The sequence below is a fragment of the Sylvia atricapilla genome, chromosome 3 (assembly GCF_009819655.1).
Source record: "Sylvia atricapilla isolate bSylAtr1 chromosome 3, bSylAtr1.pri, whole genome shotgun sequence".
Lineage (NCBI taxonomy): Eukaryota > Metazoa > Chordata > Aves > Passeriformes > Sylviidae > Sylvia > Sylvia atricapilla.
The window spans coordinates 25312077-25329070 of record NC_089142.1 but is presented as its reverse complement, the minus strand read 5'-3'; positions in this window follow the sequence as shown (position 1 = coordinate 25329070).

The window sequence follows — 16994 nt, the reverse complement described above, 5'->3', positions numbered from 1 at the left end:
TCTTCCATCCAGCCACCTCACATGTAGTTATGCTAATTTGCTTTGGCCAGTATATATCTCTACAGAAAATAAAAACTCTTTCCTTTGCTATAAATAGTTTCACACTGTGATTATAGATTATGTATTATATATTATACTATATAAGTATTCCAGGAAATGCTCATATGCCTTACTGAAATGATTAATAACACAAAGCTGTGACCAGGTCATACCTGATGTGAGATCCAGGGCAAAGTAGATAAAATTAATTCCTCACTTGTGCATCACATTTTTATGTGAGGGTAACTACTGTGAACTCCTTGAGGATGGACTTCAATAAATATAGCTTTATAGCAGAGCAGTGTCCTCTAATATTCCTGTCTCCAAGTCTACTTTGCAGCCATTACTTGTGCAAAATTTTAAAATGGCAGAAAAAGTCAGTAAAATGATGCACTGTGAAATATTCTTACATAAGAATTATTTTGAAAAACTAGGTTAAGTCAGTGCAAGCAAGCAACTGTTTATGCAAACATTTTTTCTATTGATTTTCAGAAAAATAGTATGAAAAATTACCCAAGACTGCATGTGCTGTTGAGTGCTAACTAAAAGTATATTTCATTACTGTTTCTGAAGAAGCCTTGCAGTTAATCAGTTATGTCTTAGGAAAAAACATAATGACTTTATTAATTTTTGAGAGAGTAACAAGAGAGTCTGATTATTCTAATTTACAGCTGTGTTCAGGTCTTCCATGAAAAGCTGTGATATATTCCACACTGTCGCTGTTCGGGACATGAAAGAATGAGGCAGGCAGCAGGAGTCAAGCAGGAAAGCTTTTCTTTAATTTCTCTGACCCCAGATATATATAAACTTTTTCAAAAGGCAAAAGATTTGCTACACAGGTTGCCACTTCTTTGACCTCGTAGGTGAACATCACCATCAATCACAAGACTCGTCCCAGAGAAATATGTAAACAATAGTTTCCATGAGGCTACGTGGGAATCTCCACTACAAAAATGCAAACACTCAAAATGCAAGAAAACTTAGGGCAACACCACACATCCACCATCAGGTCAACCACAATTCTGAGGTCCTGAAAACTTCTGTGCGCCACCAGAAAACATGTAATTTTACTCATGCCACAGACTCATGCACCAAGACACTTGTCACCAACCAAACATTTTATTTGGCTTAATTCACTTATAATTAGTTCTGTTTGTAATACAAAGAAAAAAGTGATATAAAGTATCAAAATAAATAAGTAAAGATGCTGGGAAAGAGAAGTTTAAAAAAGTTCAAATATTTCTAAGATTTTCTTTCTTTGTCTGGGTTGATCTCATATATAGAACAGTTTGATCTTTAGAAGAAGGTAGTGCTAAATAGTTTTCAGTACTTTTTTAGTAGTTAAATCAGCAAATTATATTTTGTTTAGCAGCCTTTTTGCATGTATTCAAGAGCCATTCTAACTGAAAAAATTAGGTATTTCTAGAGCAGCAACTTTTATTAGAAAATGAAATAGCACCATGTAACTCCTTATCTTGCAGTGTTTAAACAAAGATCTTAAATCATCATATGAATAAATGAAGAACCTCAGGAAACACAGTGTATCTGACCTCACCACAGAGGATATTGGCAATGTTTTTGTAGCTCAAGGAGGTCCTCAGCCTCCATTCAGAGTGACGGAGCTACAGCCATAAAGCCAAGTGATCTCTGTCCCCTTACTCCACGCCCCTTCCATAGCCCAGCCACAGTTACTCCATTTTATTTAGACATGTGCTGACTTCCAAACTGCCTAACACTGATATTAGTGATGGGGGGTGAGGGCATGAGAAACACATCACTGTGTCAGTGGTAGCTCTGAGGAAATGGATGTGCAGACCTTGTGAGTGAGCATGGCAGGATGGAAGGGCCTTTGTCTTCTATTGCCAGGGAACTGCCAAACCACAGCCACGACCGAGGTACTGAGCTGCATATCAGAACTTATTAAAGCAACCAAGTTACCATCGGGATCAGGATAATTAACACATATAAGTGCATCAGTTGAAAGGCTTATTATTTTATCATGATAATATGGATTTATGGTATTCCTCATGAAATATCATCCAGGATTATTATCTGAAGGTTGAAATCAAGAACAAGTAGCCAATGCATTGTGTTCAAATAAAAGACAATTTGGGTTACATTAGTGATTTATTTCCTTCGTGTTTGACACTAGGAGTCTTGTTTTGTGAACTATCTTCCTAAGAAGTCCAAAGTTTTGCAAGAGTCAAATACTGCACCTACAAAATTATAAATGGAGGTAAAGGAGAATCATCAAATTAGCTAAATGTTAGAGAGAAAAGGTCTTTGATAGTGGGTGAAAGAAGCCTGGATTTTTAGGGATCAGGAGAGCAGAGTTCATTTCTAGATGCGTTATTTTCAAGGTAGAATTTAAAAAATATCATTTCACTAAGAGATTAGAAAGTTTTTGTACAAAAAGAAAGGCTACAATTGGAAAGATTGGCTGTAGTTAATGTCCAAAGAATAAAGATCATATTTGTTATTATTTCATGTCATCCTCTGTTGTCAGCAGATTAATCAAAGTACAAAAAGAACCCAAATTAATAAGTAAAATCATGGGAAAAACTGAAAAATACTGGAATACTGAAAAATATTTGAATACTGAACAGAAAAATAATGCTAACGTCTTCTGAATTTTTTTTGTCCTCCATTAAAAGCTTATATGTACTCTGTGACCTCTGTCAGTTCTTAAAACCCAAGAGCTATCAGAAAAAGTGTTACATGGTATCAGTTTTACTGTACTGGTCTGCTGAGACAGAACAGGCACACAGGTAACTTTCTCAAACCATTATGGCTTCAGAGATGATCATCATCCACTCTGTTGTTAGCTAATTAAATTTTTCTAGTCATTACTGTTTATCATTGGAACCTGACAGAAAGCTTCGAAATCATTAAGCCTTTCCTTTTCTTCAATTGGTTTTGTTCCTGGTCCTGTCAGTCAGATGCTAACATTCATTTGAAACATTGAAGAAAATGATTCCTACTGAAAGATTTGCTGATCTACATAGCTATTAGACAATTTATGAGCTTTGCTCATGAGAATGCTGGTATCTTTTAGCGGACACATACTGTATACAGTATTTATGTTCTGAAACCCTGGAATCTAAAGATGAACTGTGCCCGCCACTATGAGTACAGGAAAGATTTTCTGTCCTTTCACAGTCTCTGGTTGACTAAGTTATTTGTATTACATCTTGGCAGAACATGTTGAAATATATCTGTGCATATCTGGAAGAATTAGTTCTCAAAGAGAAGCAATTTTTGTCAAGCATAAGAAATGCAGATTTCTAAACTGCTACTAAAAACATGTCATTGTTGTAAAGGGTTTTTTTTTCTTATATAAATTCTTTTGAAAGACTGTGTTGGGTAGTTTTTGAAAGATATAAATTCCACCTTTCCTAAAATAATTGAATTAATTTGAAACCTAGTATGCTTTACCAGAGAATAGCAATTGAAAACGCAATTGCAAACATATTTCAAATATGTAAATCAGAAGGAAGGTTTATTGGAAGAAGATCACACCCATGCGGTAATGACATAGGCCATCATTCACATATTAAAAAGAAAAATATGAAAGAAAAAGATGTGCAGTTGATAACCTATATTTTGCGTGTGCCCTAAGAATTTTTCAAGAGGCTACATGGAAACAATCAGAACATTCTAATATCTTTTCACAACATTTGGATGTACAAGGAGGAGAATAGAAATGCTTGGGTGCCCTGATAAGAGTAGAATTAATTATGAAAACAATGTTTCTTGTTTATTTCTGTGGCTGCTATACCTTATTGATTTAATGGAGGTATAGTTTATTGTTATACAGTATTATTATTGTGTGAGAATAGCTGCTTCCATCTTGTTTGGCACTGCTGTTGCCATGCTGGATGCTTTAGCTGGCGATAGATGGCTTACTCAAAGGAAAGCAGTGGATGATTTTATTAGGTGCCCTTGCAGGACAAGACCTTCACACTGTGTTACCACCCACAAGTCAGAGGTACAAACTGCTGAGCTGCTCATCTGTGACTCAGCATTCTGGGTGGGCTCGCTTCCTTTACTTCTGCACAGTACACAGAACTAACTGTGCAGATATCTTGTATCATGATTTACTGTATTCACTTTGAACTCCATATTCATTGCTCTGCTAATAAGTCATTATATTTCTTCCCAAACTTTATAACAATTCTGTACAGCCAGTGGCAAAATTCAGTGAAAAGGTCTTTCCAGGGCAGCTTCTCTCTTCTTCCTTTCTTTTTTCTACTTCTCTTCTCTTCTTACGGAAGAACATAATGTTTCATATATCTACTATAGCTGAAAAGATAATCAAGGATACTGCCATTCAAATGATATGCTGCTATTCGCAATAATACAGGAATTTAGTGTGGCATTCTCTGAGTATTTAAAACTGATAGGGTTCTTTTTATTATTCTGTATGGTATTTTGAGTATTTAATACCCTTTTAATATCTGTTTCAGAATTCATGATGTAAAGATACTAACAGCTGACAGGAATGTTGTATTACATTGAATTCCTGTTAAGCAGAGTAGCTTTTTGGCGGAGAATTTAATCCTGCAGCTTTTACTCAGGTTTCATATACTAAAAATCCATGCTGACATCAAGGAATGAAAAGGGAATATGAAATTCAGAATATGATCTATAGTCAGATTTATAATTAAAGTCAAACAGATCAGTTGACTATTAAGGACTGGCTTGCATCATTCCAGCCCATGTCCGGTTTAGCAGCAGTGTGAAATAACTTTGATCCAGGAAGAGTACTTCAGATACAGTACCATGTCAAGATTTTACTTTTCATGTCATCATATTCAATTTTCCCACATGCAAGAAAAATATTTAGTTGAAGGTCCTTGGTTGACACTGTTGCTTGCTCAAATCTTAACTCGGCAATCAAGTTCATCTGTTCATGGTGGTCACCACTTTATTTTCATGAGAACTATCACATTTCTGAAGGAGGCAAAATACTTTTTGTACCCTTGAACTTGTTTGCAAATATAAAGCAAAAATGGGTTGCCCATTAGACTGTAAAGGCATGTAGGATATGTGCTTTAAAACCTAAAGATACGTGTGGGAACCTAGTGCTCATTTGCAAGAGTTACAGGAACCCAAATAATGCTGTGTAGTCCTTAAAAGCTGAAATAGCACTTACAGAGCTTAAGAGAAAATTGCTGCACTGATCTCAAAATGATTACTAAAGGCAGCAGGTATTTTAATCTCTGCCTTATAATGGAGAGTTAGAAAAACAGTGAAGTTGCATGATTTTGCTAAGGTCACCCAGCAGGTCGAAGTGATTTAATAAAGTGCAATTAGCAAAGCAGCAGGTGAGGGTAAGAAGCTGCGTCAGGAAATGAAACATGGGATGCATTTTGAGCTGGATTTTTTTTTGAGAACTGAACTCCCTTGTCCATAGTGCAGTTGCACTGTCATCACTTGTTGCCTGCTGGACTTTACCAGGCAACTGGATGAAGCCACAGCAGAATGTGTTTGTATAGGGACCTTCCCTACGTGTGCCAGGTTTACACTGAAGAAGCCTGTTACTATTCTGTTTATCCATTTTCTTTAAAATCCTATTTTTCTGTGGCTGCATCACCTCTTGCCATGGTACGTTTGTCATGCTGTAACTCTTTGATGAGCAAGAAGGACACCTTGAAACACTGATAAGGGCTTGAGACACTTGGTGATACCCAGTGTCCTCCCCATGGCACTGAGCACAGTTGGACTGCACCCTAAAAACCTACATAGTCTTAAACTTTGTAGTGCTGATAGTTCTAGAAATAGCAGAAGTTGTATTTTAGACCACTTTAGGGATAATTTTAGATTCAGAGTAGTTCGTTTGGGTTTTTCTACTTTGGAGTCTGCTTAGCTAAATTAATGAAAATAAGGCACCTCATTTTGTAATATATAGTCAATCAAAAATAACCCTAAGAGTATCTTTAAGGATGTAGAAATCAGATAGTTTTTAGTATAAAAACACTTTATACCAGATTCTTCATCTGGCCTTATTTCAATGAATCATTCTCATTCATAACTCCCACAAATAAAATACAGCACAAGCTATAAAGTATAATTTGCCATGCCTCCATTTCTCTCATTTTTCTTGTAAATATACTTTTGGCAGGGCTGGCCATATTTTCTACCTGTAAATGCAACTGTGTCCACTTCAAACTAAATTTTCCAAGATAGGTATCGGCTCAACCCAAGAATTTTGGTCAAAATGTTAAACAGTTCAGAAAAAAAAAAAATCACTTTTCTGTCATATCCAGAAAAAGATATTTGGGGTTCATGGTGAAGGAGTCAGGAGAAATATGTAGAAAAAGCAAAAGTTCTGTCTGTATTATCAAATTACACAACATCAGAAGGATCCCATCTCAGATTTATTTGCCCAGTGCTCATATTTTTAACTGACTGCAGTCTTGCCTGTTGTACAGGTTGATGTCTGTGGAAGTGTGTGAGGGTTGTGTGCCCAGATAGGCTCTTAGCCACAGAAACACTGGCAGACATTCCCAGTGATTTGGAGGGTGTTTAATAGCAAACAGCTGAGTTTGGCTAAAACAGAAGAATGGATTATATTGTCCTTCAACATCTCTGTCAGCAGAGTTTTGTGTGAGGGTAGCAAATTGCTCAAAGTAAAAGCCTGCTAATGTATTTCTTCTTGTCCTGAGGTCTTACAACAACTCTTCAGATCTGATTTTTATCAGAGTTGCAAGTGTCATCATCAGCTGTGCCTGACTGTGTAAAATGCTGTTTAAGGTTAGCTGCAAGCCTTGGCTTTCCCAGGCAATGTAACAGTGTTGAATGTTTTGTTTTAACTCAGGAATATAATAAACAGTTACTTACACTTGCAAGGTATTCACATAGTATGACCACAAATGACACAGAAAGCAAACTGCAAAGTTCATAGTTTTGTCAAGAAAAATTAAAGTTTTGAAGAGAGTTCAGACAATTAATAAAGGAAAAAACCATATTGAATAATGAGTATAAAAAAAATATTGAATAGCTGTTCTTTCAGTGCCCTTTCTTATACATGAAATCAAGCAGAAAAAAAAAAAAAATTACCCACCCATTTTAAACTCAATGGTTGAAAAAAATGAAACCTAATGAAGTTTAATTCAGACACTGACTACATCAAAGCTCTACAAAACAGGACTTGAATTTGAGTCTCACTGACCTGTAACTGATATTTAACTAACTTCAGGCTTACTTTAACCATTGAATTTGCAAGCCTGATGTTTATATCCATCTAATAGTTTTCATCAAAGAAAAATGTCTGCTAGTTTATGAAACAGTTTACACAATTTGCAAATGGAGGTTTCTTGTATCATAAACTTGCTTTGGATATAAGGAATTCCCCTGAGTGACCCCAAATTTTTTTCTGATTCTTTCATGAAAATCTATTTGTTTTGGAGAATATCACAAGTCATCCACAAAGTTGTTATTTGCCAACTCAGTTAACTTGGTAGAAGCTGTAAATATATCTCTATATTGCCCTACTCCACTGATCAGGATTTTCTTTACTTCTATGTGAAGTTACTTTGGTGTAACACTTGGGGAAATACAAAGCACATTCATCACATGGCTTCAAATACCTACTTTTGCTGCCACAGGTACCTAGGGTATCTACAGATTCAGTGGAGTGATCTTTGCTTACAGAAAACAATTCAGAACACCTAAACCAGATGCTTTAAAGCACTCTCTGGATGTACCTTGTCTCCGTTGGCTGGCTGAAGAAACTAATTAATGTGTTTAAGAAATGCCTCCCTTTTCAGCCTAAATCTTTAAATTCTTTCACAATTCATTTATTTTAATAATAACTCATTTTAATTATTTTCTTATAGGTCTGATTTTGTTAATATTATCAAGAAATGAAACACAACTCCAACAGAACTTGTTCTTACAAGTTCCCATTCTCATCCATACAGCACTCAGAATTAATTTATTCCGAAAGAATATAATTACTGTAATATCTGCATAAAGAGTGTTGGTGTTCATAAAATTCACCCCCACAAATCTCCTTTTTTATTACATTGCTAAAAGCTCACTCATACTACTGTGCATGGACTATGAGCCTTCATCTCAAGTAGGTGATTGCAGGTAAAGAGAAGGTATTGAGGCAGCACATGATATATTTGTAGCAGTATAAAAATTAAGAATTTAGATGAGAACTCTCGGCTAAAATGATAGCTACAGTTTTATACAGTAACTTTACTAAAACATTCAGAAAGTAAAAAAAAAAAAAAAAAAAAAAAAAAAAAAACCCCAACCAAAATCTAGAAATACCAGATTTAATTTGTTCCCTTGCATTTTTTTTGCCCTTTTGTTCACACTCATCCTTTTAGAGACCCTAAGCAGATGGTCACATATACTCCCATTCTACCTGTGCTTTGCAGGAAACAGGAATGTGTTAGAACTGTATAGCAAGTTCTATTATGTTTTGTAACTCTTTTATCTCATAGCATGCAGAATTTGGAAGGTCATGTCTTCCAGAATTTTCTGTCAGCCAAACTATAACCCTGTGTCACAGAGATGCTATGTGAAGCTACATAGGTCATTTAAGCAAAAAAAATAATGTGACAACTAATCTTATGTTCTTTATTGAATATGTCTGCCCAACTTTATCTTGATTTTCAGATTTTTGGAGCCTTAGGGAAGTACTGTACCTTTTGAATGGTGTTCAGGGAATTGAGAGTGCTCAACATCATTTGCAATAAATCACTGGCTTCTGAAGGACTGGGCCTCAGGTTGGGACTCTCCACAGTCCTGAGTTCTGGACCTACGACTACCACCCTCTCTAGGATATGCCACCACTCAGACTTACAGTGATCTTCCAGTCTATCAGGTGAGCTGTAGTATTTTTCTATGTGGTTTTAGTTTATGTCAATTGTGAGATAATTAGGTTGCCTCAGTCTGCAAAAAATAGGATTATTTTAAACTAGTTCACATTTTGTTTGCCTTTGTAAAAGAGCTTATACAGAGATACCTACAGTGTTTGTTACTTTGAGGCAGGACAGTTTGATTATATATCTAAATGCTTACACTTTTTCTGTCATAAAGAAATACAACAGTTAATCATCTTCCTCACAGAAGTAACACCATAATAAATAAACTATATTTTTGCAGTGCGTTGCACATAGAAATAAATTTTAAAAATGCCAAATATTTGAAGAAATTGTCTACCCTTGGGAGAAGTTAGTCCATTGAGACGGTATGTGAAAATCAAATTATGCAGATTCTGGAGGGTTTTTTGCTTTTTTCTCCACTTGTTCATCCCTGAAAATATTGGTATCTTTATTGAGCTGCTGTGAACATTCACTTACTGAGTTTTACATGGTTCAGTTAGTGTAGCATTGTTGCTACAAACTATGCACAATGAAAATCTGTTAGAAAGTAAATAAAACAACAGCAGCATCCATTTGGATGAAAAAAAGAAATACCATTAGTGTTTAGGACAGATACAAGTATTTAATTCAATATTATATCCAGAATGAGTTAGGTCTTATGAAGAAAAGAGTAGTAAGGGGTCCTGTAGTTGAAGGCTATGTTCTCTTGTATATGCTAAAGAACATAATGTAATTATATTGGAAATTATAAATTCAACATTATCTAAATCCTTTAAGCTAAATACTGAGTTGTATTTTTTTTGTAATAAGCTTGTATACATCCATGTGTCATGGAAAAGTACAATTAATGCATTTAGTTATTAGAAATCAACTTGTTTCTTCAGCAAAGAGCATGTGAAACAAAAGGCCAAAAGACTGTTGTCTTTTGTTGTTGGTAGCTAGTGCATCCAGAAGTTTTCAGCTCCCAAAAGCATCATCAATAGCTACTACACCTTCATTTCCTACACCCTGGTGCAACCACAGTCCTCCCCTTGTTTCTCCTGACTGCACACCAGAAAGTCTGCCCTGAGGAGCAGCATGAAGTTCTCATATGGGACCCCATTCCCTATCAGCGCATGTTAAAAAAGGGGGGGGGCGGGGAGCACTTTTCTGCCCACACTCTTTTTAGTTCTGCTCCTGCAAATAGTGATAAAAATTTAAACTATGCCCTGGTTTCAACATAGATTTTTCTCTGCAGTGAAAGAGCTAAAAGAATGTGGCCAGAAGCTATTCAAACCTAGCAGAACTCTAGACTTGAGAAAAAACTCAGTGGATTTTTCAAGATTCTTTCTCCTAGCTAGAGCTGGAAATAAACCCTAGGTGACAGTATTCACACTTCAGTTTTATGTAGGCTGTGAGTGAGATAAAAGGATGAAAATATGCAACTTACTTAAAGGTTTTCTTAGATTATATTTATGTGTGTTAACACAGTAAATAGTAATTGAAGGCTCTTAGAAATATTTTTTATTTATTATTAATTTTGCTTTGCATTTAGAAAATTAAAGAAGAAAGGGGAAACTGCACTGCATCACACAGCATACTATTCATCAGGACCAAAATACCTTTGCTTAGCCCAAACTCCTAACCATTATAGCACATTTCCTAAAATGGCTTACAAGGGGGACTTGGAAGTAGGTAATCATGATTGGCTAAAGAAAATGACGTAATATTCTTGGAAATTCCTTTTCTCTCAGTAACTGCAGTTTCTAATAAGTGATAAAATATTTCAGAGGGCTGGAAGACTCTACTTATATTTATAGAAGATGAACAAAAGTCTGTAGATGAAGAAAGGGAAGTCCGATTTTTCCCCCACCCTGAGCAAGCCAAAACTTTGTAGCAATATACTAAGAGTCATCTAATTCCATTACTTCCTTGCATTTTTTGATTTTTTTTGTTTTCCAGCTGCATATATATGTGTGTATTTGTGTGTATATATGCATATATACTCAGTTAAGGTCCAAAGCAGTATTTAACCACATTGCAGATATATGTCAAAAAAACCCAAATGAGATGAAATCCTCTCTACTGCTTCAAAAATGTGCCTAAATGTCTATGTAGACTATGTAGCTGTCTTTCAGGTAACTGAGATTGTGCAAAATTAAAAACATTTAAGGAACAGTTTTAAATTTCAGCTGTGGGAGTTGTATTCATTAAAAGGTACAGATTGTGTACATCATGTCATATCATTAATTAAGTTGTGTAAAATTGAGAACAAGGCATGAGGCACAGGCTTGTCCTTGGAGTTTGAGGTAGGCTTGTTCTGTGCCCAATGCTCTGTTGTCAAGTAGGAAGTTGAAAAGTGGCCGTAGAGAAGCACAGCCCAATGCACAAGAGCTTTGCTGTGAACAGACCATTCAAGGCTTCACTTTGAGCTTCTCGTGCACCTCCTTTCACCTTGTGGAAATTGGCCTATGGAATTTCCCAGAAGTGAATTTTCTGTACTTCTGTAACTTTTGCTAATTCTTTCCTCTGATGGCTTTGTTCTTAAATTGGTTGTTCAGTAAAGAAATAGGACTTGTTTAGGAGAAGGCAGTTCTGTTGATAACTCTCAACATTTTTAAAAGATTGATTAGACACTTCTCTGTATTTGAGCACTGAAGACATACCTTCATTTTCAGAAGCACTGACAGCCTGCAGCTTTTACCAGTCTCAGCTTTGGGTTCTCAAAAACCAGGAGTCATCACTGGCATAAAAGATGTAAATATCCTGACCCAAAACAGCTGTTTTGTACTTCCTGTCTTGCATCTTTATACAGATACTGTTGAAATTAATATGTTACGGATTTTTGAGTCAGCCAGCTAGTACTAATGAAAGCTCACGAAGTACTGAAAATGCATATATCACACAAATGTTTCACTATTAGCTGAAATTACAGCTGAAGTGAGCCTCCTTTATTTTTCTAAGAGCATCCCTAATGACTAGGATATGTTGCTGTAGTCATGCCCTATAATGATGGTCTACAAAACAGGTAAGTAAATGAGGAGGTAAATTGTGTAAGTATATGCATTTTCCTCAAGATAGGTAGAATTAAATGTTGGAGAATACTCAGCCTGAAGCTAACAGACATAAGACACTCTGGACCATACTAATAATAATGAAAGCTCTCAGTTACTCCCAAATGTTACTGGTGAGTTCTGTAGGTATATCTGTAACCCCTCTGCAGCATGTAATTTTGGGTGTCTAATCTCTTCTTATAACACTGATACAGAGATAAATGTTTAGCTAGGGCTGAATCTAGCCTTTAGAATCTAGGCTTTAGAATCTAGCCTGAATCTCTTTTCTCTCAAAGTCAAATATTATTTTTAGCTTTTATTGACCTGACCATCTGACTCCACTCAGCATTGGTTTCTGGTCAAATGCACTGCTCCCCATCTAGGTCTAAACTGACTTACCAAAGAACTTGCGTTCTTCAGGCATGAAATGGGTTTTTATTACTGAGGCCCACAGTGCAGATCGTTGGAAGTTATGTAATAATATGAAAGGACATATAATTGAAAGGCTGTCAGAAGATAAAAGGGTATCAAGCTTCCCAGAGCATTCATGTTGCAGCTCCTGAAGCTGACTGACATTGAACGAGTGATTCAGCGTTCAGTGCCCCTCTGGTGGCAGCGCTGCTGCTCCTCGGTGCTGCCTGTTGAAATAGCACAGAGTCCACAGCACAGAGTTTAATACAGGAGTTTTCCATTAAAGACATTAGCTGCTGCATTTCACAGTTATTTCTAGCTCAGCTCACCTGCTGGGGATGCAGTACTTTGTCCTTGAGTAGGCAGGATTGCCTTCATCCTACTCTCCCCAGTGGAGCAGAGAAGAAGTGGAGTGTGAGTACATATGGAGCAATGCACAACAAGTGAGTAACTGCAATACAGGCATATATTATTCCTGGATTTGTTTTAAATGTCAAGCAATAATACATGAGTAGTAAAAGTAAGTCTTTAACTATCCTGACATTCTCCTAAATGTGCAGTAAAACCATAAGAGATGCCTGTATTTACTACAAATAATAAAACTGGAGCTTACACTAATCAAATTCAAATCAGTTCAACTGCATAATTTTCAGTGAATAGGTGCTTATAAAACACAGAATGAACTCCAGAAGGAAGGGTTCATTGCTTCCTAATCAAAAGCAGTCAGCTTTAAACACGAACCAGTCAGGTGATAGGTTTGTCATTTCTCAGCTGTGCTCTTGGAGGGAATTTGCCAAGAAGGCTTGACAGCCTTTAAACTTCACAGAGCATTTTTTGCCTGTTTCTGAATATCATGTTGAGCTACAAAACTCCTGGGAGACTGGGAGGAGAGGCAGAATAACAGCAATTCCATTAAAATATATTTGCTGCAATGAATGTCAAGCAGAGTTTATGGTGTGAAAAAACAAGTATTTCCTGAAAAGAAATTTTGGCCCCCCTCAGGTCTGATTCTTTCTTGCCTAATGGTGTCCAGCTACTCTGGGGGACTGAGGAGTGTCAGTGATTAATTGCCTGGGTGTCAGAAATAAAGGCTCATAATGCATCATTAAAAACTAGAAATTGGGGTGTCTGAACTATCATGGGAAGCTTAAAATTAATATATTATTGATATGTACAATTAACCGCCCAAGTCAGAAATAATTTGCTTTCATAATTCAGAATTCATAATGGCAGCTCTCCAGTGAAAATGTATTTACAGTAGTTTTACACTGCTTTCTAGAGGCTTAGTACAAAAGGGAGAGACAAAAATTAAAATGCACCAAGGCAGTTAAAGAGAAACCTGTCTTTGAACTGTTCTTTCATTTTAATCAGCATGAGCTCTGCTAAATAGGGAAAAGAATTATGAGTACGAGGCTAGCATCTAGGTTACTGAGGGCAAATCACTCTCAGGGGAATAAGTTTGCAATCTGAGCAACAGAGTCTGAGCTGTGCATGACTTCAGATGAAGAAATCTTTTCTGTTTTAACCCAGCATGAGCATCGATTGCAAGGCAGCCAACCTGAAGTCCCTCAACCAGCTTCCCCTACATGAAGGTCTGTTCTCCTCTCCAAAGGCAATTATAACACTATGCTAGAAGAATTTTTCAGTGTTTTCTATTTCTATTTTCCAGTGTCTTTCTAATGTTCTAGTGTTTTCTATTTCACATCCTCAGCTGTGGGACCTCATACATGTTTTAGTAATTTTTTGTATTGGTTGAAGTCCCATTAAGCTTCTTAAATTCTTAAATGGCTTCTTGGAGGGATTTTGTTGTGGTTTTTTTTCTTGTAACTTAGGTTATAAAAGTAGCACCATAAACATTAATTGAAGAGCCATTAAGCAGTAGGGCTGTTTGTTTTGAGTTGATAGAGGACATAAAACTTCATACCCTGTGGTGGAAAACAATTAGATCTGATGATGAACATGCTATTAAATTTACCATTACCAGACTTCTATCAGTTTAACTTCAGAAAATAGCAACCAGCTGTAGTCAAAGCATACACAAATGATAGAAAGTCATATTTTAACTGTCATGTCATAGCCTGTTATAAATATTGTCATTTCTAATGTTTTATGTTAATGACAGTGACTAATAGTAGTCATTACCTCTGCTCATTCTCATAAAAATTTCCTCTAGAGAGTATGATCACAGTTAGAATGCTGTTTAAAATTAGATTTTTGTTTTTCTAAAATAGATAACAAAGAAGATATTTAAATACCAAGAGGTTGGCTAACTATTATATTTTGTAATAGCATGTGTTTGACAATTACAGCTTTTGTTAATTGTGCCATAAGTTGAACGGATAGGCCTTTTAGAAACATTTTTGGCATGCCAGCCTGTGTCATGTCTTCTTATGGTCTCTGAACAGTGGAGTAAAAGGTGAATCTCACAGAAGCCATAAAAAAAGTCCAATGCTACCCCTGTAGAGGCTTAATATTAAGAACATTGGATTTTCTCATCCATTTCTTATTTCAGTTATGAATTCTGCTTACTTGACAGGTACAGAGTACTTCATTATGTGCACGAAGAGAAATGCTTAAATGGATGAAGCAGCTATTTACGTCTGATAGGAGCTAAGTGGGACATTAAATTAATGCCAAACAAGTGAGTGCTCATTTTAGTTTTGTTATAAATGGCTGCAGCACAGCAGTAATGTGTTGACTCTTATGTGCTGACAAGTTCTATATTTCTTACAAACTTCCCTTAGAGCTCATCGTGGAAAGACAAATTCACACTCTGCATGATGAAATTAGCAGCAGATGCATTAATAATTGAATAAGGATCTCTGGAGACACACCACAGTTCAGAAAGAGACTTGTTGACTGGCTGTTTTAAGTAGAGGCTTGTGTTCTTATATATATGCATTTACATCAGCCCTAAGTTAAGAGCTGCTGCCTGTATGTAGCCTTTGATATCAAATCCACTTCCTGCTCTTAGAAGACTTTGCATAGTTACATTTGACAGGTCCACAAGCAGACTGACAACCATTGACCTGGGCAGAGCATGGCCTTGCTCATTCCTTTTTCCCTCTGTTCTTAAACTTCATGGCAAACTGAATGCAGTTTCTTTGGAAATCATCTCCAGACAATGAGTGGGATATGAATGACTGGAAGACTTTCACTGTATGCCAGACCCTTGTCATGGACCTCCCATTTCTGTAGGGTTGAAGGTTTCCTGGAGTGCAAATCCCAGCTTCTCTCACAGAAGGACTAGGATACTGTACTGTCATCTTCCTTTCCAGAAATTGTGATGTCTTTTGATTTAACCACGTGCCCAGGTTTGAGAGGGAAGGAAGTTCACAGAGTCACAGAGACCACAGTTAGTCACCTAATCCCACTTCCCTTCTCAAGAAGGCCCATCCTAGAGCACATTGCACAGGCTTGTGTCCAGCCAACTCTTCCATATCTCTTGTGAGGGAGATTCCACAACCTCTCTGGACAATCTGTTCCAGTGCTCAGTTCACTGCAAAATGTTTAACAATTTAAAAGATTAAAGAAATTCTTGCTCATATTCAGGTGGAATTTCCTGTGCATCAGTTTCTGCCCATTGTGTCTTGTCCTATTGCTCAGCACCACTGAGCACAGCCTGGAAACATCCTCTTGACACCCTCCCTTCAGATACTGATAGACAGTGATGAGCTCCCCTCTCAGTTGTCTCTTCTCAAGGCTCAACAGGCCCAGCGCTCTCAGCCTGTCCTTGTTAAGAGAGATGCTTCAATCCCTTAATCATCTTTTTTCCTCTCCACTGAACCCACTCCAGGACCTCCATGTCTCTAATGTACTGAAGAGCCCAGAACTGGACACAGCACTCCAGATGGTGGCCTCACCAGGGCTGAGTAGAGGGACATGATCACATCCCTCAATCTGCTGGCAATGATCTTCCTGATGTACCCCAGGTTACCACCATCCTTCTGGGCCACAAGGGTACACTGCCAGCTCAATCTGTGTCTTTTGGACAATAGCAAAAAAGCGAGAGAATTGCCAGAAAAACAACTCTGCTTTTTAAAGATACCACCAAGTCTGTGATGTAATCTTTAATAGTGGCTTTGTAATCACACTGAATAATACTATGCTCAGAGGATATTGACAAAATAGTGTGATACGTCATCCACAGCAATACTGTTACAGCAAATTCTTCTGGGTTTAAAATCAGAACTTTATTGCACTAATGCCAAGAGAGTAATAGTAATTTGATAGTCTAAAAATCTGATCCAGTTTGAAGAAAGCCAAGATTTACCCCAGTGCTACTAGATTAACTCCACAGAGCTCTCCTAACTATGCATGCAGACTTCAGTCGTTAGTTTTGAGCACAGGTTGAATTGAGTTCTGTGTTTTGTTTTCCTCCAGGTTATTTTATAAATCTCAGGATCTCTCCGTAAGAAAAACTTACCTTCAAAATATCTATCAGTGTATTTTCTGGAGTTTCATTAGCTAAGGAAAAGCTAATTCTAATAATAGATTTTAAATATATTGCAATATTTTCCATAAATAAGGTACAATAAGATTTTATTTAATAAATAAGCTACAATAAGATTTCCATAAGCTACAATATCATTTAATAAAGTGGTACTGTTTTTAAAGCAATACTCAAGATTCAATTGCCCTTAAAACAATATTTCATTCCTTCTATTTA